Raw genomic sequence first — 27,574 nt, forward strand, 5'->3', positions numbered from 1 at the left:
CGTGGATCATGTGCCAGCACCCAACTAGACCAGCTACAGTCCCTCCATAACGACCTCTGTCACCCGGGTGTCACCAGATTTTTCCATTTTGTCCAGTCCCGTAACCTGCCCTTCTCCCTTAAGGAAGTCCGGACGATTACCAGGCAATGCAGGGTCTGCGCTGAGTGCAAACCGCAGTTCTACCGGACAGGTAGGGCGCACCTTGTAAAGGCCACTCGCGCGTTCGAGCGCCTTAGCGTTGATTTTAAAGGCCCCCTCCCCTCCTCGAACCGCAATGTTTATTTCCTGAATATCATTGACGAATACTCACGTTTCCCTTTTGCCTTCCCCTGCTCGGACATGACCACGGCTACAGTGATTCGGACCCTGAACAAGCTCTTCACCCTGTTCGGCTTCCCAGCCTATATTCATAGTGACCGTGGGTCCTCTTTCATGAGTGACGAGCTGAGGCAGTACCTGCTCGCCAAAGGCGTTGCCTCCAGCCGCACCACTAGCTATAACCCCAGAGGCAATGGTCAAGTAGAGCGGGAGAACGCAACCGTCTGGAAGGCCATTCTATTAGCGTTACGGTCTAGGGGCCTTCCAGTCAGCCGTTGGCAAGACGTCCTTCCGGACGCATTACATTCCATTAGGTCACTCTTGTGCACAGCGACCAATACGACCCCTCACGAGCGGATGTTTTCGTTTCCCAGGAAGTCCTCCTCGGGTACTTCGCTCCCCGATTGGCTGATGTCCCCGGGACCCGTCCTGCTTCGGAAGCATGTCCGGACCCATAAGGCAGATTCCTTGGTCGAGGAGGTCCAACTGCTCCACGCTAATCCCCAATATGCTTACGTAGCGTACCCTGATGGGCGGGAGGACACGGTTTCTGTCCGTGACTTGGCACCCGCGGGTGCCCCGGAGGTCACCACGTCCTTCCGCCCCACGGTCCCTGGTGTCGTCGATTCGGAGACTGCTACGCCTCTTCCTCCCTCAGTCCCTGTCCCCAATATAGTGCGACCTGAGCCTGTTGCGGCCCCCCACCCCCCAGCTCCGGTTTCCACTGTTCCCCATACACCACCAGGGCCACTGCTCGCTCCTCTTGCCCCTGTGTACAGCTCGCTTGAGTCGCCGGAGCCATCGCCACGCAGTACCCGATGACTGGACGGGACGACGGATCGGTCCGCTTCACACCACCTCGCGCCTTCTCTCGATGCTCACTGTACGGAGCCTGGGCCGACATCGCTCCCTGCTCGGCCGACTCTGCGACCTGCACTACGACGATCGCGACGGCGGATCAAGCCACCGGTTCGTCTGGACTTGTAGTATTGTTTCCGCTTCACCCCCGTGTTGTTTTTTTAAAGGAAGGGGTGAATGTGGTGGACCTCAGTTGTGCCTTTGTCCTATATGGACCACTGTTGTGTGCGCTTGTCATACCTGGACACATCCCCTTCCAGTTTGGGTCCTCCCCTCAGCATCTAGTATAAAGGTGGCTGTCTCCTCCCCCTTGTTCAGTCCAGGTTGGTTATATGTTGGGATCTGCTCCCGATTCTGTTGTGAATAAAAGCCTACACTTATACTGGCATATCGGTAGTCTTTCACCTTATTGATAGCGCATCAGGACTCTCAAAAACCTCACCACAATTGTTCAACACTTCTAATCACACTGTGCATTCTGAATTCAGTAAAAATCTGGAATTAAGAGTCTAATAAAACCATTGCAGTAAAAATCCATCTGGTTCACTCATGTCCCTTTAGGGAAGGAAATCTGCCATCATTACTGGGTCTGGCCTACACATGACTCCAAGTCCACAACAATGTAGTTGACTCTTAGGGCCTGGTTTTACCATTTTGATTCTAAGTGCTGAATTTGGGCACAATTCAGATCCGACTTGGAAAACTGTTCCCAGGTGCCCCCATACGCACTCAGCCCGAAAAAGAAATCGCGGATCTGAATTGTGCTGTGGGCGGGGCTTATCATGCCCGAAACGCTGCAGCTCCGATTGGAGCTTTGAACTGCGCATGCGCAGTAAGAAAAAAAATTTGAAAAACGCGTCCCTATCACATGGTTCCCAAGCCACAAAAAGCGGATAAAGCAGCCCGGGAGCGATGGCCCCCACAGACATCGCCCCACCCCCACAACATAACTGAACCCGTTATCCACCACCCGCTACCCAGACCGATCGTGACCCTCTGCCCCCCCTTTCCCCCCAACTGATCGCCCGCAGAGTGGCAGTGGTCTCCCTGCACCTGCGCCCCCCCCCCCCCCACCAGAGATCCATCTGGCCTCCCCTCCCCCCACCAGAGAATGATTGGGCCTCTCCCCACCGCCCCCCAGAGAATGATTGGGTCTCCACACCCCCCCTCCCAGAAAATGATCTGGCCTCCCCCCCACCACCTCTACCAGAGAATGATCGGGCCTCCCTCCTCCCTCCTTCCCCCACCGGACATACATCTGACCTGCCTCCTCCTCCCTCCCCCCCTCACCAGAGAATGATCTGGCCCACCTCCCTCCCCCCACCCCACCACCGATCTGAGTCAGAGAGCCGTTGGAAGCTCTGAACTTACCTCTTCAGAAGCTGGAGCGCCCGAAACAGACCTTTGCCGAGCATGCCTGTTTCGCGCCGAATCTGGAGGGGCGAACGCTATGGTAATGGGGGAAATGCTGGTAAAGCTGGGCGGGCAGCCCATTAATTCAATTGAAACGCATGCAAATGTATTTAAATCGCTGTTGTGCCCGTTTCGGGCGCGATTCGGATCGCAGCCATTTTCGGGCCTTGGTAAAGTATGCCTCTGCATGGACGATGGCACGGATCACATTAATGACCTCACGCCCGACTTTACCAAGTTTCTGCGCCTGAAAACAGGCATGCGCCCTCTGCGGCTACCCAGTTCAAGAGCAACTTGAGATGGGCAATAATAAATGGCGGCTCAGCCAACAGTAGCCACATCCCATGAATGAATTTTTAAAAATAGTCAGAAGTTAGCTGGATGTTGTTCAGTTTAAATTTTGCATTGAATACTCTTGTGTGGTGCTTTCAGAGATTTTATGACATTAAGGGCACTATGCAAATGCAGGCTGATTTAGGATTTATTTTTCTTTTGCTTTCCCCAAGAAACTGGTGCCCCAATTCTCACCAATCTATTAAACTGTGGGGCACGTGTTTGTCTTTTGAAGAGAATGTTTGGATAACATTTATAATGAGCACACCTGTGAACAGCTCTGCTGATCAGCAGCTGTTGCTTTCCTGGGTTCCTTTGCAGCAGAGCACAGAGGCTGTTCATCAGGAATGGATTTCTTTTTCTGTTATTGAAAATTCGGTAAAGTATTACGCTGAATGTTTTGTTTTTGGTGGTTATAAGATTTTTTTTCATGTGTAACTGGGGTGTAGCTGGGGTGATCAGTAAGTTTGCGGACGACACGAAATTGGCAGGACTTGCAGATAGTGAGGAGCATTGTCAGAGGCTACAGAAGGATATAGATAGGCTGGAAATTTGGGCAAAGAAATGGCAGATGGAGTTCAATCCTGATGAATGCGAAGTGATGCATTTTGGTAGAAATAATGTAGGGAGGAGCTATACGATAAACGGCAGAAACATAAAGGGTGTAGATACACAGAGGGACCTGGGTGTGCAAGTCCACAGATCCTTGAAGGTGACGTCACAGGTGGAGAAGGTGGTGAAGAAGGCACATGGCATGCTTGCCTTTATAGGATGGGGCATAGAGTATAAAAGTTGGGGTCTGATGTTGCAGTTGTATAGAATGTTGGTTCGGCCGCATTTGGAATACTGCGTCCAGTTCTGGTCGCCACACTACCAGAAGGACGTGGAGGCTTTGGAGAGAGTACAGAGGAGGTTTACCAGGATGTTGCCTGGTATGGAGGGGCTTAGTTATGAGGAGAGATTGGGTAAACTGGGGTTGTTCTCCCTGGAAAGACGGAGGATGAGGGGAGACTTAATAGAGGTGTATAAAATTATGAAAGGCATAGATAGGATGAACGGTGGGAAGCTTTTCCCCAGGTCGGTGGTGATGTTCACGAGGGGTCATAGGTTCAAGGTGAAGGGGGGGAGGTTTAACACAGATATCAGGCGGACATATTTTACACAGGGGGTGGTGGGGGCCTGGAATGCGCTGCCAGGCAAGGTGGTGGAGGCGGACACACTGGGAACGTTTAAGACTTATGTAGACAGCCATATAAACGGAGTGGGAATGGAGGGATACAAAAGAATGGTCTAATTTGGACCAGGGAGCGGCGCGGGCTTGGAGGGCCGAAGGGCCTGTTCCTGTGCTGTATTGTTCTTTGTTCTTTGTTTGTTCTATGTGGAACGATGTGAATTCCTGGCCATGCAAATTTCTCGGCTATTTTATAATTATTTATGGAAATATAGGCTAATTAGAGGTTTGATTTGATTTATTATTGTCACATGTATTAGTATACAGTGAAAAGTATTGTTTCTTATGCACTATACAGACAAAGCATACCATTCATAGAGAAGGAAAGGAGAGGGTGCAGAATGTACTGTTACAGTCATAGCTAGGGTGTAGAGAAAGAGCAGCTTAATATAAGATAGGTCCATTTAAAAGTCTGATGGCAGCAGCGAAGAAGCTGTTCTTGAGTCAGTTGGTACGTGACTGGAGACGTTTGTATCTTTTTCCTGATGGAAGAAGGTGGAAGAGAGAATGTCCAGGGTGTGTGGGGTCCTTAATTATGCTGGCTGCTTTGCCGAGGCAGCGGGAAGTGTAGACAGAGTCAATGGATGGGAGGCTGGTTTGTGTGATGGATTGAGCTACATTCACAACATTTTGTAGTTTCTTACGGTCTTGGACAAAGCAGGAGCCACACCAAGCTGTGATACAACCAGAAAGGATGCTTTCTATGGTGCATCTGTAAAAGATTGTAATTTATATGAAAGGATGTAAAGGCAAAAACCAACTGCTAATTGCATAGTCTAAGAGTAAACGAGCAATCACATAAAGCTGAGATATGAAGGAATTTCTTCACTCAGGCAGTTGTCAATCTTCCTAATTCTCTACCTCGGGCCTGTTGATACTCTGTGACTGAATACATTTGTGACTGATATTGATCATTTTTTGATCTCTGGAGGAATCACAGATATTGCATAATCACTTGAGGAAGTGAAGTTGAAACCAAAGATCAAGGGAGAAGCTGATGATATTCTTTCATATGCACTCCAATTTAAAGAAGATCTGACATTGGAAAAAATTATCCAAATTTTCAGATAATCGGAAGTCCACCAGCAAAACTGAATGATTTTGCATGGTGAAGTTAAACCATGATACAGAGCAACCCCAACAGTCCAGCTCAGAAATCCAATCAAAGGCTAGGAGACTACAGGGCAGGGAAAGCAATATCCAAGCAAAACAGAAGATGGCAGACTATCTCTGTGGCGCCAGCAGACTTCAGAGGCACAAGCAGATTGTAGCTATCACTGTGCAATGCTTTTACTGCAACCATATGGGACACTTTGGGATATTCTGTATCTCTCCAGCTTTTGGACTTATACATATTGCCAAATAAATGTACACAATAAATGAACCACACCTAGAACAAGTCTGACAATGCTTCTCGGAAGAAATTAAGATTGTTAGATTCACATTTTGTCATGTTGACATAGCTCTAAATGGTCACCTCATGAATGTCAATTTAGAAACAAGAGCCAGTGTGATGGTCCTGTCAGATCAGTAACTATGACTAAAAAAAGTAAAGTAAAGTTAAAGTAAGGCTTACACTGCAATGAAGTTACTGTGAAATTCCCCAAGTCACCACACTCCGGCGCCTGTTCAGGTCAATGTACCTAACCAGCACATGTTTTAGACTGTGGGAGAAAACCGGAGCACCCAGAGGAAACCTATGCAGACATGGGGAGAACGTGCAAACTCCACACAGACAGTGACCCAAGCCGGGAATCGAACCCAGGTCCCTGGCGCTGTGATGCAGCAGTGCTAACCACAAGGTGTCTGGCTATGGACAACAGGCACACCACTGTACATCCTGGAGAAATCCAACTACCGGTCATAGCATGATTCCAAGAGCTGCTCCTGTATGGCAAAAAACATGTAATCAAAATTCTGTATGTCATGGATAAAGAATCCTTTTCTCTCATGAGCAGAGTTGCCCTCAACCTCCACAAAATGGTGGAAGATGTCAAAATAACCTCTCTGGTCAGGTCCACTAAATTGGAGAATCCTGAGAAGTTCACCAGTGCTGATTATCTCAACTTGAAACTTAATTCAGAATTGTCCTCACTTTTTGCAGAGGCAGTTACTCCGGCTCCTTTGCGGGTGGCAGAAAATACTCTGGTCAAACCTGCCAAACCTCCAGAAGAGCACCAACTTGCTTAAAGCAGAAGATACTGAGAATAAAGAACAGCAGCAAGTTGAGCCCAAACTTCAGAGTCGAACTGGGAGAAACTATAGTAATGAAGCTGGAGCTTCAAGTTCACTTCAATAACATGAGGTCGATCTTGGAGCAAGGCAGAAGTGGCCACCAAATCACCGAGACAAGATTTAGTGAGTGCACATGAGAAAACAGAGTGCCGCATTAGAAACCAAACTGCAGGCTAAGCTCAATGATGAGGAACATACAAAAGTAAAGGAGCTCAACCTTCAACTTCGAGGAAGAATATAGTAGACCTCAGTGATAAAGAAATCCCAAGTTCGCTCAATGAATAACCAGAATGAACATTTCCTTGGAAGGAGAGAGATAAGCCCACCAGTTGCCAGAGGCAGTGCCAAGGGCCTATTTACACCATAAATGCTTGTTTTTAAGTATAACTAATAAATGACCCGGGGATCTTGAAGGGGTACCACATTGATTACATACTCATCCAACAGAGATATCAAAACAGCATTAAACATTAGTGTGCCTACCCAGGTGCAGACATGGACACAACCATGTTGTGATAACCACTATGATTTTCAAGGCAAATCACTAATTGATCTCCCTGTGGGGCTTGTTGAATACGAGTTCCCTTGGTTACAGGCAATGGCCTGCCCAGGTGGAACTCGTCACCCGAGCCCTATATAAGGCAGGTATTGGGAAGAGTCTGTAGAACTATTGTCCCTCTGTTGGATCTGTGTATTCCACACTACAGTGTTGGTGGGTTTCTGGAGTGATTCCATTGCTGATTTGCTTCTTTTTTTGGAGAAAAGGAAAGAACAGTTGCTGCAGAGAGACAGCTCCATATTGCCTTTCTGCAGCTTACACTGCAGGGCCCAGTGCACAGTGACTTACACCTGGATCAGAGGGTATGTATTACTGCTGCCTTTGGAGCTATTGCTGTGAGCTGGTGGCTGGCTGGCTGGTGGAGAGAGAGAAGACTGAGAATTCAAAGGCCTGAGGCCTCACAACCTTCATGGAGGGAGAGGAGCTGAACATCCACAGAGACTGAACAGTGGCAGAAAGGTTAGTGCATTTTGGAGAAGGGGTGAAGGTTTTCCTTCTATAACTGGACCGGAACCTTTACCCCATTGTCTGCATTGCTGCAGGGAGATTGGATTTCCTCATTTATGTTTAACTACATTTTTTAGAGACCTGTTTATTTCTTGCTGTCAATATCCTCATCCACTTCATTCTTTTCTATGCTGTCCTGTCTTTCATTTCCGTTTAGGCTGCTTACATTGCTTGTTGATCCATCTTACTGGCTTAAACCTTTTGCCACCAAACTATTTATCATTGAAAACAAACACCATTTTTTCACACTCTTATCCATGTGTTAATCTTCCTGGTCCGTCTGTTCCTATGCCAATTTGCATGTGGCTCAGGCAACAATCCAGAGATTATTACCCTTGAGGTTCAATTTTCAAATTTACAACCTAACTCTTGATACTCATTCAAAAGGAGCTTCTTCCCACCTGTCACTTGTTCCAGCATATGCCATGACAACTGGACTTACCTTTTCTCTTTCCAAGTTCCTCCCAGGTGCTGTGAGAAAGTTCTTGCCTTGGCTCTGGGTCAACAAAACGCATTCAAACTCCTCATAAATAAAAGCAAATTACTGCGGATGCTGGAATCTGAAACCAAAAGATAAAATGCTGGAAAATCCCAGCACGTCCGGCAGCATCTGTCAGGAGAGAAAAGAGCTGATGTTTCCAGTCCAGATGACCCTTTGTCAAAGCTGAGTTGAGCTTTGACACAGAGTCATCTGGACTCAACACAGCTCTTTTCTCTCCTTACAGATGCTGCCAGACCCGCTGAGATTTTCCAGCATTTTATCTTTTGGTTTCAAAGTCCTCATTTTTGGCTGCAAATGATGCTATCTATCCTCCTAATTATAGAGTTCCCCGTTACTACCACATTTCTTTTCTGCTCTTTCCCCCACTAGAAAGCTTCTGAATCTTGGTTTGTATAATGGCTGTCCTCCCTGCAGTCATTTTGTCTTGACCTCACCGGTAGCAAGTATACGCACCTGTTGGCCGGCAGCAGTGTTTGTTGGAGCTCCTTTTAAACCAATTCTAAATCCCAGTTGCCTGGCTCCCTATCAGTCACACTCTCCCGTTCCTGAACCTGTGTTTTTCCTCTGAGTGTGACTTTATTCTGGACAAAACTAACCAGCAATTCATCCCCATTCGCATTTTGTGCAACACGCACCCCAGCTCAATGACTCTGAGCCACTATCTGACACACTGCAAAAAATCCAGGCGCACAGTCAGCATTGCCTGAAACAGTCCCAGGGTTGAAGGGGTTGTTTGTTCTCTACAACATGTACTTTCAAGTCTTTCCAAAAAAAAATTCCAGACCGTCAAACTGTTTCTCTAGCAGGGTAAGTGGAGACATTTTGTCTAACAGGTCCCCGTATGACCTCGACTCCCTTTGCTTTCTCTGGGTGTGGTCATTCACTTGCACGCAAACACACACACAAGCCCTGGGGGCAAGCCATTAGATGAAGCTACTAATTCACTCCAAGCTTAATCATCATTTCAAGTGCAGCCATCTTATCAAATTACATTCCTTCACAATCTCCACTTTACCAATATATTAGCATTCTCTTCTTTTGTAAACACTGAAACGAAGTGTTTCATTTTGTATTCACGTCTTGCCCTTCACCTCTAAGTATATCATAGAAATCATAGAAACCCTACAGTACAGAAAGAGGCCATTGGGCCCATCGAGTCTGCACCGACCACAATCCCACCCAGGCCCTACCCCCATATCCCTACATATTTATCCACTAATCCTTCTAACGTACGCATCTCAGGATACTAAGGGGCAATTTTAGCATAGCCAATCAACCTAATCCGCACATCTTTGGACTGTGGGAGGAAACCGGAGCACCCGGAGGAAACCCATGCAGACGCGACGAGAATGTGCAAACTCCACACAGACGGTGACCCAAGCCGGGAATCGAACCCAGGTCCCTGGAGCTGTGAAGCAGCATTGCTAACCACTGTGCTACTGTGCCGCCCATATATATGTAACATTCTTTGTTCTGAATAGACCCCACTCCGCATCGTACAACCCCCTTCCTTTTACATGCCGATGGAACATTTTTGGTTATCTTTTATCCTAACTACCATTCCATTTTCATAGAATCATACCATGCAGAAGAGGCCCCTCGGCTCATCGAGTCTTCACCGTCACATTAGAAACACCCAAAATCCCACCTAATCCTATTCACCAGCACTCGGCCCATAGCCCTGAATATTATGATGTACCAAGTGCTCCACCAGGAACTTTTTAAAGGATGTGAGGCAACCCGCCTTGACCACCCCTCCAGGCAGTACATTCCAGACCATCACCACCCACTGGGTAAAAAAGATCCCCACATCCCTCCCTAAACCTCCTGGCCCTCACCTTGAACTTGTATCCCCTCATAACTGACCCTTCAATTAAGGGGAACAGCTGCTCTTTATCCACTCTGTCCATGTCCCTCATAATCTTATACACCTCGATCAGGTCACCCCTCGGTCTTCTCTGCTCCAATGAAAACAATCCAAGTCTACCCAACCTCTCTTTATAACTTATGTACCATCCCAGGCAGCATCCTGATAAATCTTCTCTGCACCCCGTCCAGTGCAATCACATCCTTCCTATAATGAGGTGACCAAAATTTCATATTTTTTCTTTGCTGGACCCATTTTCCTCTTCACTCCACTTCGCAACTCACTGGATTTAGCTTGACTCCAACTTGAGAGATTCAGCTGTCATGCATCTTTTTTGGTTCATCATATGCTATATCTCTCTTGTCCTGGCTTTCCCTCTGGTTGGAATGTACGTAGCCGGTACCTGAAACATCTTTCTTAATGATCACTCAGTGTTCTGCTGCAGCTTTCCTGTCAAGCTTTGGTTCCATTTTACTTTGGCTGAATCCTTTAATCCCATGGAACTTATTTTGATTTGATTTATTATTGTCACATGTATTAACATAGTGAAAAGTATTGTTTCTTGCGCGCTATACAGACAAAACATACCGTTCATAGAGAAGAAAACAAGAGAGTGCAGAATGTAGTGTTACAGTCATAGCTAGGGTGCAGAGAATGATCAACTTAATGGAAGGTAAGCCCATTCAAAAGTCTGACAGCATCAGGGAAGAAGCTGTTCTTGAGTCGGTTGGTACGTGACCTCAGACTTTTGTATCTTTTTCCTGAAGGAAGAAGATGGAAGAGATAGTGTCCAGGGTGCGTGGGGTCATTAATTATGCTGGCTGCTTTGCCGAGGCAGCGGGATGTGTGTAGACAGACTCAATGGATGGGAGGCTGGTTTGCGTGATGGATTGGGCTGCATTCACGACCTTTTGTAGTTCCTTGCGGTCTTGAGCAGAGCAGGAGCCACACCAAGCTGTGATACAACCAGAAAGAATGCTTTCTATTTTTGTTTTGTTCCTTGCTATTCTCCATTATTAATCTCAAACTTGTATAATGATCACTATAGCCAAGTATTCTCCCACAGACACTTAGTCTATTTGGTCCATGTCATTTCCCCACACCAGATCCAGCAATGCTCTCTTCCCAGTTGGACTGATAATGTACTGGTCAATGAAGTTCCCCCACATTTCAGGAATTTCTTCCCCTCCTTACCCTTGACTCTACCATTTTTCCAATCAAATGTGGGTAATTAAGATCCCTCAATATAATCATTTTATGAGGTCCAAGCAGCAATTGTCCGAACCAACTGTCTTCCCCTCTACTGCGGTTACATTCACGGCTGGGAGGGGGAGCACACAGTGTCTACCAGCACACTTCATGCCTTCCACTCACCCTTGCTGCTTGAAGAAGGTTGTACAGTTTTTTCTGAAACTGCCGGCCAGAACGCAATGTCGGGCTCTGGCATTCACCACTTCTGCCACCTCCTCCCACAATGCCATGGCGGATGCACCCCTTGGGCAAGGGCCCTGGCCAGGGAAGATCCGCTCACGCCTCTCCTCCACGGTATCTGGCAGGTGCTCCTGGTCGGCCTCTGTGAATCTGGGTGGAGGTTTGCGCGCAGACATCTTTATGGCGTGACTGGCTGTGTCCATTCCTGCAGCTTATATACAACTCTGGCTTATTAGGGGATGCAGGTGCAGTGAGTGTGGCCAATCAGGGGAGTGCAGGTGCAGTGAGTGCGGCCAGTCAAGGGCCCGTTGGCAACAAATACTTGAGAAATTTTGAAGGCTGCCTTCAATTGAGTGTCGTGCATCCCTCAGGGTGCTAATTGGCTGCCATTCAATAAGCTGTTGTGTGCAGGGGGAGGGGAGTGGGGGGGCAGCGATGTCTGTATGGCGAGTTCTGGGGGCCAGCGATGAGGCCTGCACTGTTTGTGGGGGCCAGCGATGTCTGTGAGGGTTGAAGGGCAGTGATCTGGATGCTGGGAGGTTTCTTCAGCGATGTGCGCATGCGCGGGTTCCTGCTCATCCCGCCAATATCAGGCTCTTTGGCATGAATAGGCCCCGCGCCCTGAGCATTTAATGATAGTCACGATTGTGACTTCTGCATTGCACAGAGTGTGGGAGATTCGAGTCTGAACTCCCACTGAAAAAACAATCGTGGTCTCGACCAGTTTTCTCGCCAATTCAGCACTTTTGGGGGAATCACCCCCATGAAGAGCATTGATGGCAAAGCTGAGAAGAAATTTGGAAGCTTCAGAGATAGCATGATAAAAGATGATGATACAAATAGGTATAAAATCAAGGAAATAATCACTTAAAAAACATTTCGCCATCGTTTTTACAGAGGAAGTACAAGTGGGATTGCAAGAATACCAGTGGAAGGTGTGGAAAAGTAATTGCTGCTGATAAATAATGAAAAGAAAATGGCCTCAAACAGGTTATTGGGGAATTGAAAGTAATCAGGATAAGCCAACCAGATCACAGAGGGAAGTTAGGGAAAAAAATATAATTTGGCAGCAGCAATAATTTTGCAAAGGTTTAAATTATAAACCAGTTTGCCCTGCCATGGGATGTCCCTGCTTAACATAAACAGTCATGATGTGGAGATGCCGGCGTTGGACTGGGGTAAACACAGTAAGAAGTCTCTCAACACCAGGTTAAAGTCCAACAGGTTCATTTGGTAGCAAAAGCCACAAGCTTTCGGAGCACTGCCCCTTCGTCAGGTAAGTGGGAGTTCTGTTCACAAACAGGGCATATAAAGACACAAACTCAATTTACAAAATAATGGTTGGAATGCGAGTCTTTACAGGTAATCAAGTCTTAAAGGTACAGACAATGTGAGTGGAGAGAGTGTTAAGCACAGGTTAAAGAGATGTGTATTGTCGCCAAACAGGACAGTTAGTGAGATTTTGCAAGTCGTGGCAGTTACAGATAGTGTGACATGAACCCAAGATCCCGGTTGAGGCCGTCCTCATGTGTGCGGAACTTGGCTATCAGTCTCTGCATTGTCTGCAAAAGATTGGCGGGTGGAGTTCAATTCACCTGCCATGCTGTGACCTGACTGCCACCTCGCCCTGGGCATCATATTTACAGCAGAATCATGATCACCAGGACTGATGAGCAGCAAGGAGATGGCCCCCTAAGCCAAAGAAACTGCCACCCCCAAAGTTCAGCAGTGCCTCCCTGGAACACCTGCTCGGGGTTGAGGCATGGCGCAATATCCTTTACCACAGCTCTGGTTGCAGGTTCACCAACCTCATCACTCTGGCTTGGGTGGCAGTGGTAATGAGTGCCACCTCACCACAAAATTGGTCTGCCACCGAGTGCAGGAAGAAGGTGAATGATCATCTGTGCCACCATTTCGTTCACAAACTCACCAGCCATCACACTTTTTTGTATTGATCTCATACACTGTCAGCTCAAGGTGTCATGATATTAGAGGGATTATAGTATTGGACACCAGTATTAGAGATAATACGATACATTTTGTACTCAATTATGAGGTGGAGATGCTGGTGTTGGACTGGGGTGGGCAGAGAAAGAAATCTCACAACGCCAGGTTAAAGTCCAACAAGTTTGTTTGGAATCACAAGCTTTGGGAGCGCTGCTTCTTCATCACTCACCTGATGAAGGAACAGCACTCCAAAAGCTCATGATTCCAAATAAACCTGTTGGACTTTAACCTGGTGTTGAGAGACTTCTTATTGTACTTAATTGGGTTGACTGATCCAGGGGTCAAAGGTCAGATAATACTTGTAAATGTAAGCTGTAGGCCTGCAAATATGCATATATTCTGTTCTTGCTGAAGTAAGTTTACAATAATATTTGTTATCCTGTAACATAAAAAAGAAGACACAAGGGATATCACCACACACACTCTCACACACCTTCACAACTCCACCAGCCTCATATCCTCTCACGTCCTCATCCTGTTCATGACTCCACTTACCACACACATGTGCCAAACATCTTTATCATGTGTCCTGGCATGCATTCTGATCATACTCTTTCTCTCTGTCTTTATGCAGGACAAGCGGCATGGTGGTACAGCGGTTAGCACTGCTGCCTCACAGCGTCAGGGACCCAGATTCGATTTCCAGTTGGGTCACTGTCTATGCGCAGTCTGTACGTTCTCCCCATGTCTGCGTGGGTTTCATCCGGGTGCTGCAGTTTCCTTCCACAGTCTGAAAGATGTGCTGGTTAGGTGCATTGGCCATGCTAAATTTTCCTTCAGTGTACCCGAACAGGGGCCGGAGTTACTTTCACAGTAACTTCATTGCAGTGTTGATGTAAGCCTACTTGTGACTAATAAATAAACTTTAAAAACTTTAAGCTCTGCCACAACAACAAGAAGATCCAAAACCAAAAGTGGAATGGTTGACATGAGGTTCCTCACTCTCTTTGAGGAGCGAACTATCGTACTGGCTGGTGAATATGTGTGACCATGCTCGTGGTGACGAGCAAATGGGTGTACATCCAAGTGAGGATCCCGTTCACCTCACTGACAGTAACCACTGAGTGTTTTCTCTTCTGCCAAGCACTCATTTTCTCTGCTCTCCTTTATCAGTTTATCTGCAAAGCACCTGAGGACACCCTTCAGCTGACCCCTCAGCTCCAGCTCCGAGGACAATGTGGATGAGTAGATTGAAATTAGCAGTCTTGAACGCCTGTCAGAGTGCTCACCCACTGCCTCCGCCAGCACACACTTACACAACTCCTAGATCTAAAACAGGTCCAGGCTCACACTCTGGTTAGCATACCACAGATTCTCAGCCACAGCAGGCGAAGGCAGGGACATCAGAGATCATTGGTGCTTAGAGGACTGATGCCGGCAAGGATATTTGCTCAGTTTGAGTCAGATGATGAGTCTCCAGAGCCAGTTCAAGCTGAGTTGTGTGGTTGGGGTGACTGTCAAGGGAACATCAGGAAGGGAAGTCAGCTACGCTCCTCAGATTGCAACGAACAATGGACGAGTCTGTCTGTTTTCATTCTGAAGTGTTGGTGCCGAAATGCCAATGCACCGAGGTCAACACTGGCAGGTTGGTGACCACTGTGCAGACCTTCATCCAGGACATGGGTTATGCACTGTTGCAGGAGCAGCACTCCATTGCTGCAAGTGGCAGCTCCTAGTGGCATCCATCAGTGGATATGCAATGAGGGGGGGAGCAGGCCAGCTTGATCTCACCCACCAGGAAGAGAATTAGCAGGTGCACACCCCAAAGCCATCCTCCCAGGTGACTCTGGCAGTGACCTGCCCATCCAAATCCCATGCTTCCTGTGCCTCCTGTCAGCTGCAGACCCACAGGCCGACGTGGGTGCACCTGTCCTCCAGCTCCCGGCCCTCCAAAGGACACCCACCAAAGTCACTGCAAACAGCAGGGCGTTGTGGTCAGCAGGCTGCCTCCTCCACTGTTGTGGATGTGGAGGAATCACCAAGACATAGCGGTAGGGTTAGATAGAAACATAGAAACATAGAAAAACTACAGCACAAACAGGACCTTCAGCCCCACAAGTTGTGCCGAACATATCCCGACCTTCTAGGCCTACCTATAACCCTCCATCCTATTAAGTCCCATGTACTCATCCAGGAGTCTCTTAAAAGTCCCTATTGAGTTTGCCTCCACCACCACTGACGGCAGCCGATTCCACTCGCTCACCATCCTCTGTGTGAAAAACTTCCCCCTAACATCTCCCCTGTACCTACCCCCCAGCACCTTAAACCTGTGTCCTCTCATAGCAGCCATTTCCACCCTGGGAAAAAGCCTCTGAGAGTCCACCCGATCTATGCCTCTCAACATCTTATATACCTCTATTAGGTCTCCTCTCATCCTACGTCTCTCCAAGGAAAAAAGACCGAGCTCCTTCAGCCTGTCCTCATAAGGCATGCCACTCAATCCAGGCAACATCCTTCTAAATCTCCTCTGCACCCTTTCAATCATTTCCACATCCTTCCTGTAATGAGGTGACCAGAACTGAGCACAGTACTCCAAGTGGGGTCTGACGAGGGTCTTATATAGCTGCATCATTATCCCCGGACACCTAAACTCAATCCCTCGATTGATAAAGGCCAGCACACCATACACCTTCTTAACCACCTCCTCCACCTGCGGGGCCGATTTTAGAGTCCTATGGACCCGGACCCCAAGGTCCTTCTGATTCTCTACAGTACTAAGAGTCTTTCCCTTAATATTGTACTCCTTCATCCCATTTGACCTGCCAAAATGGACCACTACACATTTATCTGGGTTGAAGTCCATCTGCCACTTCTCCGCCCAGTCTTGCATCCTATCTATGTCCCTCTGTAACCTCTGACATCCCTCCAGACTATCCACAACCCCACCAACCTTCGTGTCGTCGGCAAACTTACCAACCCATCCCTCCACTTCCTCATCCAGGTCATTTATGAAAATGACAAACTGCAAGGGTCCCAGAACAGATCCCTGGGGCACACCACTGGTGACCGTCCTCCATTTAGAAAAAGACCCATCTATACACACTCTCTGTCTCCTTTGGGCAAGCCAGTTCTGGATCCACAGGGCAGCAGCACCTTGGATCCCATGCCCTCTCACTTTTTCTAGAAGCCTTGCATGGGGGACCTTATCGAACACCTTGCTAAAATCCATATAAACCACATCTACCGCTTTCCCTTCGTCAATGTGTTTAGTCACATTTTCGAAGAACTCCACCAGGCTCGTAAGGCACGATCTGCCTTTGACAAAGCCGTGCTGAGTATTCTTGAGCATACTAAACCTCTAAATGCTCATAAATCCTGTCCCTCAGGATCTTCTCCATCAGCTTACCAACCACTGAGGTTAGACTCACCAGTCGGTAATTTCCTGGGCTATCCCTATTCCCCTTCTTGAAAATAGGAACCACATCCCCAATCCTCCGGCACCTCTCCCATAGTAACCTGGTGTACATCCCATCCAGACCCGGCGACTTATCTATCTAGATGCCATTCAAAGATTCCAACGCAACCTCTTTCTTAAAGTCCACATACTCAATCTTTTCAATCCACCGCAAGCCCGCAGTATATCCACCCAGGTCCTTTTCCTCTGATAACCGAGGCAAAATACTCATTAAGCACCTCTGCCATTTCTACTGGTTCCGTACAGACTTTCCCGCCTTCACCTTTTATAGGCCCTATTCCTTCATGTCTCATCCTTTTACTTTTCACATATTTATAGAACTAGCTAAGATAACTTTTCACATATTTATAGAACCAGCTAGATAGCTGAGAAACATTACAAACACAATGGTGGCAGAGGTTTTGATCACATGCTTATAATGTCTACCAACGCACAGAGTACAACACATTTCACATCTACCCTTGTGTATGTCTCTTCTTTCTCAGGAGCTGTGTCACTGTTAAACAAATGTGTACCTCCCTGCACTTATCACAAATGTCACTATCATGTGCTTCTCAGTCTGCTTCCATCACACAACAGTGTGTGCCCATTCACAGATCATCCTCAACATCAGTGCTGCATTATCCTTCATGGAAGAGGTCCTTGTAGGAGAACCTGATTCACATGTTTTGCTAGGTTATGCTTTGCTGTTTTGTGACTGTGCAACACCTGAGGCTGATGAGTACTCTGAGCTCCTCCCAATGTCCTGCCGGATTGTGATTTTGAAATCACTCTCACTCTATGACTTCTGAATACTTCCACTTCAACCCCATTACGATCACGCATGTGCCCATGAACAGTGGTCCGTGCACCCTCCCCTTCTGGCACACTGAGACCTTACAACGCTCACACTACCACAACCCCCTCCCTGCCAAACCCCTTGAGAGTGAAATCCTGCGGCCAGCCTACCCTTCCAAAGAATCCTCCATGCTGGGAGGTTGGCCAACTCTGAAAGCGGAATGCAGCTCACCAGATACCCGATGCTTCGGTACTGTTGTGAAAAATGTTGGCGTGATGGCATGCCAACGTGGCCTGTTGATTCACTGTATGTGTGTGTGTGTGTGTGTGTGTGGAGGATCCAGACAAGGAAGCCTTTTCATGAGTTTTAATGATATTCAGAATATGCTCAATATGTTTTTGATGTTGTGAGTTGGGAAACATGGCCTGCCGTTGGAGTCTTTACAGCACAATCACAAACTGGTTCTACAATGTTATAAAACTGGTTTTTCTCCCCTCAATATTTTCCACTCCCGCTTGCCATGACGCTCACCTCAGGGAGGAGCGGAAAGTTTCGCCATGGGAATTCGGCCTGCCAGCTTTCCTGATTTCCACACGGTTATCTATTTGGAAGGTGCTAGAGATGGTCTGTAATGGCACCCTTGTGTGTTATATGTCTGGCACCCTCTTTTGTCAGTCAGAGAATTTTACAATTTTTAATTTAGAAAGCTGCATCACATCCTCTTTGTGGTTTTATTTCATTAAAGTATTGTAAGTACTACAAAATCTAAATGCTTCTGCCAGTGCTCAGGGCAATGCGGAACATTGGATCGGAGTCAGTGCTCCATGCATTCAATGTTGTTTTTGTCCAAATGGTAGAGAATACATTGGGTGACTGATTTCTACCTCTTTCTTGTTTATGTAAGGGTGGGTGATTGATTTAAAAGGAAAATCTAATGGAATTCTGGATTTTCCTTGTAGAGCCATCAAATATTTTAAAAAGGACCTGATGTTGATTTTTTTAGCCATCTGTAAATTTTCAGGAGTGACAAACTACTCATCCAATTGGAAGGTTGGATCTTGGGGCACAACTGGCATCTTATAGAGTGAATATATCTCTTAAAATGAGGAATCATTCAAAGGAACATTGGGACAGGACTGGTCATTCAGTATCTTCTGTAATGATCTTTTTCTCAGTTCCATTTTACTTTTCTTGGTTCCAGAGGCCTAATGTACTTATCAAACAAAAATCTGTGAATCTCAATTTTGAAAGTTTCATTTAACCTGACATCAAAAGCTCTTTGGGGAGAGAATTCTGGTCTTTCACTAAAATTTAATACTTTTTTACAGTAGCTTCCTCGTTAATGTAGAGGTTAGTATCCCCGCCTGTCAAGTGGGTGACTGGGGTTCACTTACCCAACAGGGTGCTGTCAAGTTCCATGACTGCCACCATACTGTGGTGCTAAGTGGTTAGCACTGCTGTCTCACAGCACCAGGGACCTGAGTTCGATTCCCGGCTTGGGTCACTGTTTGTGCGGAATCTGCACATTCTTCCCGTGTCAGCGTGGGTTTCCTCCGGGTGCTCCAGTTTCCTCCCACAGTTCAAAGACATGCTGGTTAGATGCATTGGCCATGCTAAATTCTCTCTCTCTGTGTACCCGAGCAGGCACCAGAGTGTGGTGACGAGGGGATTTTCACAGTAACTTCATTGTCGTGTTAATGCAAACCTACTTGTGACAGTAATAATAAATAAACTTAAAACCTTTATCCTTCTAAATTCCATCGAGCATAGACCCGGTATATGCAAGGTAGGTCCACTCAAAGGTCTGGTGGCAGCAGGGAAGAAGCTGTTCTTGAGGCAGTTGGTTCGTGTCTTCAGACACGTACCTGCGGCGATAGGTGAATTGGAATGGATCCAGGCAATCTGGGAGGACAGAATTGATTCATGCCGTGACTAAACCTTTGAAGCACTCCATGATGATGGATGTCAGAGCCACCGGACAATAGTCATTAAGGCACGCAGCTTGACTTTTCTTTGGTACCGGGATGATAGTCGTCTTCTTGAAGCAGATATGGACCTCAGATTGGTGTAAAGAGAGGTTGAAGATGTCTGCGAATACCCCCGCCAGCTGGTCTGCGCAGGATCTGGGCGCTCGTCCGGATACCCCATCCGGGCCAGTCGTTTTCCATGGGTTGACCTTCGAGAAAGTTGCTCCGACATTTGCAATGGTGACCTAGGATACAGGTTCATCCGAGGTTTCCAGGGGGGTGGATGGAGAGCATGCTCTTGCTGATCTCTTGCTCAAAACAGGCATAGAATGCATTGAGTTCATCAGGGAGAGGTGCTCTGGTGTCAGTGATTTCACATGCCTTCATCTTGTAGCCTGTTATGTCTTGCAGACCTTGCCATAGTCAGTGGGGGTCCGTGTGGCTAGCCTGGGACTCTAGCTTGGTCCGGTATTGTCTTTTGACATCTTTGATGGATCTCCTTAGATCATATCTGGCTTTCTTGTATAGGTCAGTGTCGCCTGACTTGAACACCTGGGCTTCAGCAAGCAGTGGATGTTCCTGTTTATCCATGGTTTCTGGTTGGGAAACATGGATTTTCTTTAATCAATGGAGCATAAACCTTTCCTGTGCAACCTGCACTTATGATTTAGTACTTTTTGCCTAGGTATCATTTTGGTGAAACTCCACTGTAACCTTTTCCAAGGCCAATAGATTCTTCCTGAGGTCTGGTGGTCAGAACTTAACTGTCCTCCAGATGGACTCTATAACATAATTGCTGATCTGTGTCTTAACTCCATCCCAATGCTTTACTTATGTAATTGTTCCCTTAGCATAACAGAGGTGTGTTAATCTCAGTTTGCCTCAGCCCTTCTCGATTTCTTGAGTTAAAGGTCAATATTCATTTCACTTAATTAATTATTAAAGATTAAGTATGTCACATGTATTTTGTGACTTCCCCATTCCGCTTGCAACTTGCTGCTTCTCCCTCCAAGTACATGCAATATTTGAGATTGGCTTCCTCATTTGTAGAACCCATTATTGCAACTGCAAAGAAATTCTCTCTCCATAAGAAACTGGCACTCGACACAAGGAGAGGACAAGAATGGAGAGAGGATCCGCGTCCATCCAAATCTTCACTCAGATGGAAGAGAAGGCCTTGGACATCATTTGAATAGGCAAATCAAGGAGATTTGCAGATTGCAAGTCCGCCTATTGCCTATACCATTCCTCTTTCCTAAATCAATCACACACAGACATAGTATGACAACTCAGTGCTGCATAGCTGTGCCATACCATGATGATCTTTGGCCTGATCCCCCATTTTTCTAGGGCCACATTAAGACCTTGGCCTAGATTTTCATTCCTGGGTCAGAAGCGAAGAGTTGGGAAAATGTGCGAATCTGTAAACCAGACATTTAAAAATCATTATCCGCAGTTCCTGCTTCTTGGGCACTTTGTTGAATTTAATTAAAAAGTAAAAACATAAAACAGCCCTCACACACTATCTGCGCCCCACCCATGCCAATCAATGCCACTTCATGCCTCCACCCATTGCCATGGCACCACATGCCCCTCTACCCACCCCACATGGCACCTCATACCTGTTATGCCAGCACATGTCCCCCACCAAACTCCATGGCCTCTCATAGCCCTGTGCCACCCTATTTCCCCCAATTTATTCACATGACTTTTTATAGCTGCAAAGTCAATATATGCCCCATACTTATTCACATGGTTCTTTATAGCTAATTCATGCAAACTCATGACACCACCCACTACCATTTTTCTCTTACTCTCCTCCCATCACCCAGTATCTACCATGGGCAGACCTCGGGATCCATGCTAATAAAATAAAATAATGTGTCTGTAGATGTTTTGGGTCCTCTAAATCACTGACAACAAAGACTTTCAACAAGGTAGTTTATTCACTAACTCTGCAACTGTTTAAACAATTGTACTCTGCCCTTGCTCCTGGGCATAACTCCCACGCACCCACCCCGTGACCTCCTTTGGAGCCAGATCATCACATTCTTACATGATCAGTCTGTCTACATCTTTAGTTAGGACCTCCTGTGGCATGAGATGTAACATTGTGACCATAGGACACATGTCATGTGACATGCAATTAAACAAACAATATTTACATGTATATCGAAGCATGAATTAAGCTGTAGCAACTGGTGCATAACCCATCATGTTTCCTTCTTCCCCCTTTTCTGTTGGAAAGAAAACTAAAATTCAAAAATCAGTTCTAGGCTAAGTGGTAATAAACACAGAAGATAGGAGCAGGAAGAGACCATTTGGTCCTTCGAACCTGCTCCGCCATTCATCACGATCATGGCTGATCATCCAACTCAATAGCCTAATCCTGCTTTCTCCCCATAACCTTTGATCACATTCGCCTCACATGCTATATCCAGCCACCTCTTGAATACCTTCAATGTTTTGGCATCAACTACTTCCTGTGGTAATGAATTCCAACAGGCTCACCACTCTTTGGATGAAGAAATATCTTTTCATCTCTGTCCTAAATGGTCTACCCCTGTAGTAGGGCAGAATCCAGTATTGGGGCAAATACAGGGTGTGCATGTAACAGCAGGAAAAGGGTTAAAACACAGGGTCCACCGTAACTGCGGGCAGACATACCCAATTAACATAGACTGCCAACACAGTTACTTTACAGGTAAGATCATTTCAAGGCCTTGGCGAACAATACTGATACTGATTAGCAAGGCTCCACTGAGTCTAGAGAAGCCATTGTTCCTAGAAATTGATGTGGAGATGCGGCGTTGGACTGAGGTAGGCACAGTCTGACTCTCACCTGATGAAGGGGCAGCACTCCAAAAGCTTGTGCTGTCAAATAAACCTGTTGGACTTTAACCTGGTGTTGTGAGTCTTCTTACTGTGCCTAGAAATTGGGGAGATAGGATGGTTATCACACTATTGAAACCTATTTATTACACATGTCGCTTTTGTATCACAAAACAGATAGACAAGGATTGCCAGACACAACCGATTAACGTGAAGTACCCAGAAAATAGACCCGCCTAATATGATCAACTATAATCAATTCAAGCTCTTTGTATCAATGATACCTGTATTACAATACTCTGTTCTCCAGAGAACTGTGTAAGTAATGTGTACAGCCTTTGTATCTTCAGAATCAGCCTAGATACAGACTGGACTTCACTGGGTACAGGCTGCTTCTCCCTCATGCATGTAACCATTTATTTCCTTGTTTATTTCCTCCTACAACCCCGAATCCTCAGACTGTGACTCCTGGTTCTGGACACTCCCACCATCGGGAGCATCCTCCCTGCATCTACGCTGTCCAGTCCTGTTAGAATTGTATAAGTCTCTATGAGAATGCACCAGTTGCTAGTGTTGTAGTCTCTCTTTGACCAGTGGCCAAACTGTTGGCAACACAGGACGTTTCATCTGTGTGTTTGTCAGATGCAGGATTCACTGCGTTGGCCTCTGTAGGAGTCTGCAAGTCTATTGGTGCACGTGGTTGGTGCCAAAGACCGGTGACTGAAGTGCTGTGTTATCTGTTGGTGATGTTCTGATACTTGCAGAAGGTGACAGCAATTGCGTACATAGTGGGCACCATCTGAGGTTCACCACTGTTGTACCTGTAAAACCTCAGATAATTTCGACCAGTTTACTTACTCAAAAGTTTTGCCCCAGTGCCCTTATCTGCAAGATGGACAAAGGACAAACACAAAGGTTCAATAAGTTTATTAATAATAACACTATTAACCCTTCAATTACCCACATAAAACAACAGGATACCTCAGATTCAAGTATACTACCTGCAAAGATGGTCTGGTTAAACTGCAGGCCTGATTCTCTGAGTCCCTCTGGTCTGTCGTCATGAAGGTGGGTCTCGATGGCAGCTTCTTCCTTCCTTCCTTTCTTCTCTGATCAGTCTTCCGGATGGTCAAGGTCACCTCCCTCGTCGAGTCTTCGCTGCTAATGTGTCTGAGATGTGTACCTTTATCCCCCTCCCTCCCCGCCTTTCCAGAAACTTCTCTGGCTTCCAGCCAATGAGGTCTCAGGAGGGGGTCCCAATACCCAGTGGGTTTTTTGATGTCTGCCTGACAGGACATCGGGGCCCGCCCCCGGGTGTCCATCTCCATGCTGTTGCTTACATGTAACCTGTTGCCAGATAAGGTAACTGCAGGAACTCTAGGTGACAGAAAGTTAGGCCCAACCTGGGCATCTAACAATAGGCTGGTGTATTTCAAAGGGGTGCGGTGCTCTCCTGCTGGGTCTCAGTAGAGTGCGAGATCTTTGATGGGTGATTGATGGAACAGGCCCAGACATGTTTCTGTGTATTTGTATATTTGACCTGAGTTAAGTCTGGTCTGCCCGAGGTTTGACTGTTTGATTTTAATATGCCCAATTCTTTAATTTAGGATATCTAATTTAATTGGCCTTAAAAATAGGCCCTGATTATATCACCACACCACTTAACTGTTCAGTTGTGGGACATTACTATGTACCACCTCCAACAGTTCATGGCCACGTGCAGTCTGAATCCTGACCATTTGACCTGGTGTTAGAGGGCTGAGTCTGTGGGTATCTTGATTATAGTGCCTTTTACTTCTAAATTTGCATTGCAAGGGGGCATCATTCATGTTGGTTTCAAGTTTAGACTACAGCAAAGCTTTAGCAGGAGGAATGATAGTCCTGTCATACCTGGAAAAAGTCATGCTGATATTGGCAGGCCCTGTCATGGTATATCTCGCAGGTGGAGGAGTGCAGCATAGAAATCTGTGTGATCCATGTACATTCCTCGAGAAGACTGTGGAGCCAGGGATCGGCTTGTGATATACTCACAGTCCCACGTGTATGTCAAGGTGTGAAATTCATTGGTGACGAGTTGGTGAGCGTTATCTGTATTGAATCTCTGTGGGATGCCATGTTATCCTAGTACACCATGGACAGACCTCAGGACCCATGCTGACAAAATAAGATTATGGCCGGAATTTTACCGGCCCACCGGTAGTGGGGAATCGGAGTGGGTGAGGGGCAGAGCACGGGAAAGATATTTGACCTTGGGCGGGATTTTTCAGGAAGAGCGAGGCTATAAAATCCTGCCCATATGTGTCTGCAGATGTTATGAGTTCCCTGAACCACTGACACCAAGGACTTTCAACAAGGTATTTATTCACTAGCTCTGCAGCTGCAAAATTAACTGTTTGTGAAGTGTAGTCACTGTTGTGATGCAGAGTAAGACAAAGACATCCATCTTCACAAAGGAAGGTATACAAAGATAAGTCTTTGACTCTAATCCTGAATACCAATGACTATCTGTTGACCTGCAAGTTGCCAAGTATAGCAAAGCACAAAATACCATTTCAGATACACAGATTCACAGACAAGAAATAGAAACAGCAGTCAGCCACCAGGCCCCTCAAGCCTTCCCCGCCATTCAATACAATCGTGGCTGATCTATGCCAGCCTCAACTTCTCTTCTGTGCCATTTTTCCATAGCCCTCTATTCCTTGATCTATCGAATATTAATCCACTTCCACTTTGAATACTTCTAATGATCCAGCCTCCACTCCCCTTTGGGGCAGAGGATTCCAGAGCTTCATCGCCCACTGCAAAAATAAATTTCCTCACACCTCAGTTTTAAGTGACCGGCCCTTTCTCTTGAAGCTATGTTCCCTTGTTTGAAACTGTCCCACTGGTGAAAACATCTCACCATCTACCCTGTCAAGCCCTCTCAGGATCTTATATGTTTGAATAAAGTCGCCCCTCCCTCTTCTGAGCTCCAAGGAATACAGACCCGACTATTTAGTCTCTCTCGAAAGGACAACCCTCTTATCCCAGGAATTAGTCTGGCGAATCTCCTTTGCACTGTCTCCTATGTTACTACAATACTTTTCAAGGTAAGTGTCCAAAACTGTATGCAGTATTCCAGGTGAGGCCTCACCAACAGGACATACAATTCCAACAAAGCCTCCCTATTATTAAACTCTAACCTCTTCGTAATCAAGGCCAAAATGCCATTTGCCATCTTAACTACTTGTTGGACCTGCTTGCCAGCTTTTTGTGTAATACACAATTGTTGACACTAAAGCTGAAATTTCTAAAATGAGACCCACTGCAAATGTTTTTCAAAATAAACTCAATTATTATCTGTCATTTTCACTTGAACTCTCTGAATCAGCGTTTGAATATCTAAAATATTAATTCAAATTACACAGCTGGTTACTTCAGAACAGATAAAAAATACATTGTTTTGGCTGTGACTCTCTGATCAGAATTTGCACATACAGCAAGAATTGGACTGTGTCCAAGAAAATGACAGATAGAACCTGATGAGTAAAGTTTAGAATGATTTGCCTGGTGATTCTCCTGCCGCTTGACAATCACTAGGCAAGACTGTTCTCTTCCTGTTGGGGAGCACTTCAGCGGTCACGGGCATTCGGCCTCTGATATTCGGGTAAGCGTTCTCCAAGGCGGCCTTTGCGACACACGACAGCGCAGAGTCGCTGAGCAGAAACTGATAGCCAAGTTCCGCACACACGAGAACGGCCTCAACCGGGATATTGGGTTCATGTCACACTATTTGTAACTCCCACAGTTGCGTGGACCTGCAGAGTTTCACTGGCTGTCTTGTCTGGAGACAATACACATCTTTTTAGCCTGTCTTGATGCTCTCTCCACTCACATTGTTTCGTTTCTTAAAGACTTGATTAGTTGTAAGTATTTGCATTCCAACCATTATTCATGTAAATTGAGTCTGTGTCTTTATAAGCTCTGTTTGTGAACAGAATTCCCACTCACCTGAAGAAGGGGCTAAGAGCTCCGAAAGCTTGTGTGGCTTTTGCTACCAAATAAACCTGTTGGACTTTAACCTGGTGTTGTTAAACTTCTTACCTGATAGGCTACAGGAAAGGATGTCCCGAGGCATGGTACATTGGCGAGACCATGCAGACACTACAACAACGGATGAATGAACACTGCTCGACAATCACTAGGCAGGAGTGTTTTCTTCCTGTTGGGGAACACTTCAGCAGTCAAAGGCATTCAGCCTCTGATCTTCGGATAAGCGTTCTCCAAGGCAGCCTTCAAGACACACGACAACGCAGAATCACTGAGCAGAAACTGATAGCCAAGTTCCGCACATATGAGGACGGGATCTTGGGTTCATGTCACAATATCTGTAACCCCCACAACTTGCCTGGGCTTGCAAAATCTCACTAACTGTCCTGGTTTGAGACAACTCGCACCTCTTTAACCTGTGCTTAACCCTCTCTCCACTCACATTGTCTGCACCTGTAAAGACATGATTACCTGTTAAGACTCGCATTCCAACCATTACCTTGTAATTGAGTTTGTGTCTATACATGCCCTGTTTGTGAAACAAATCCTGCACTCACTTGATGAAGGGGCAGCGCTCCGAAAGCTTGTGCTACCAAATAAACCAGTTGGACTTTAACCTGGTGTTGTGAGACTACTTACTGTGCTATCCCAGTCCAACGCCGGAATCTCCACATTTTAAATTCTAAATAGAATGCCTACAGTACAGAAGGAGGCCATTTGGCCCATCAAGTCTGTACCGACCACAATCCCACCCGGGTCTTACTCCCGTAACCCCACGCATTTAATTTGCTAATCCCACTGACACTATGGTCATCTTTGGACTGTGGGAGGAGACTGGAGCACCCAGAGGAAAGCATACTGGGAGAACATGCAAATTCCACATAGACAGTGACCTGAGGCCAGAATTGGACCTGGGACCCTGGAGCTGTGAAGCAGCAGTGCTAACCACTGTGCCACCATGCCGCACTGGTTGGATGGAAAAGGAAGTGTCAGAATTGCGGTGGTTCTGTAAAGTGCTTTGGCAGATCGGATCTACCAAAATCTTTGTTGAATCACAACTCTGTCTCATTCTTATGCAAATTAATACATCATTCAAAACAAAATGAATCTGTTTGTTTAACAAAATACTGTTTGGAATGAACTTGCTACAAGTTTCCGATTTGTGTGTGCAATCCCCACTCATTTTGACAAATAGATTAATGAGCAGGATTCTATGACTGTATATCCTGTCACTGGGAACTTTGAGAGTATGAAGTGGTTGGCACACATTCAATGCACAAGCTCTGTCTGCT

The sequence above is a fragment of the Mustelus asterias genome, chromosome 19 (assembly GCF_964213995.1).
Source record: "Mustelus asterias chromosome 19, sMusAst1.hap1.1, whole genome shotgun sequence".
NCBI lineage: Eukaryota > Metazoa > Chordata > Chondrichthyes > Carcharhiniformes > Triakidae > Mustelus > Mustelus asterias.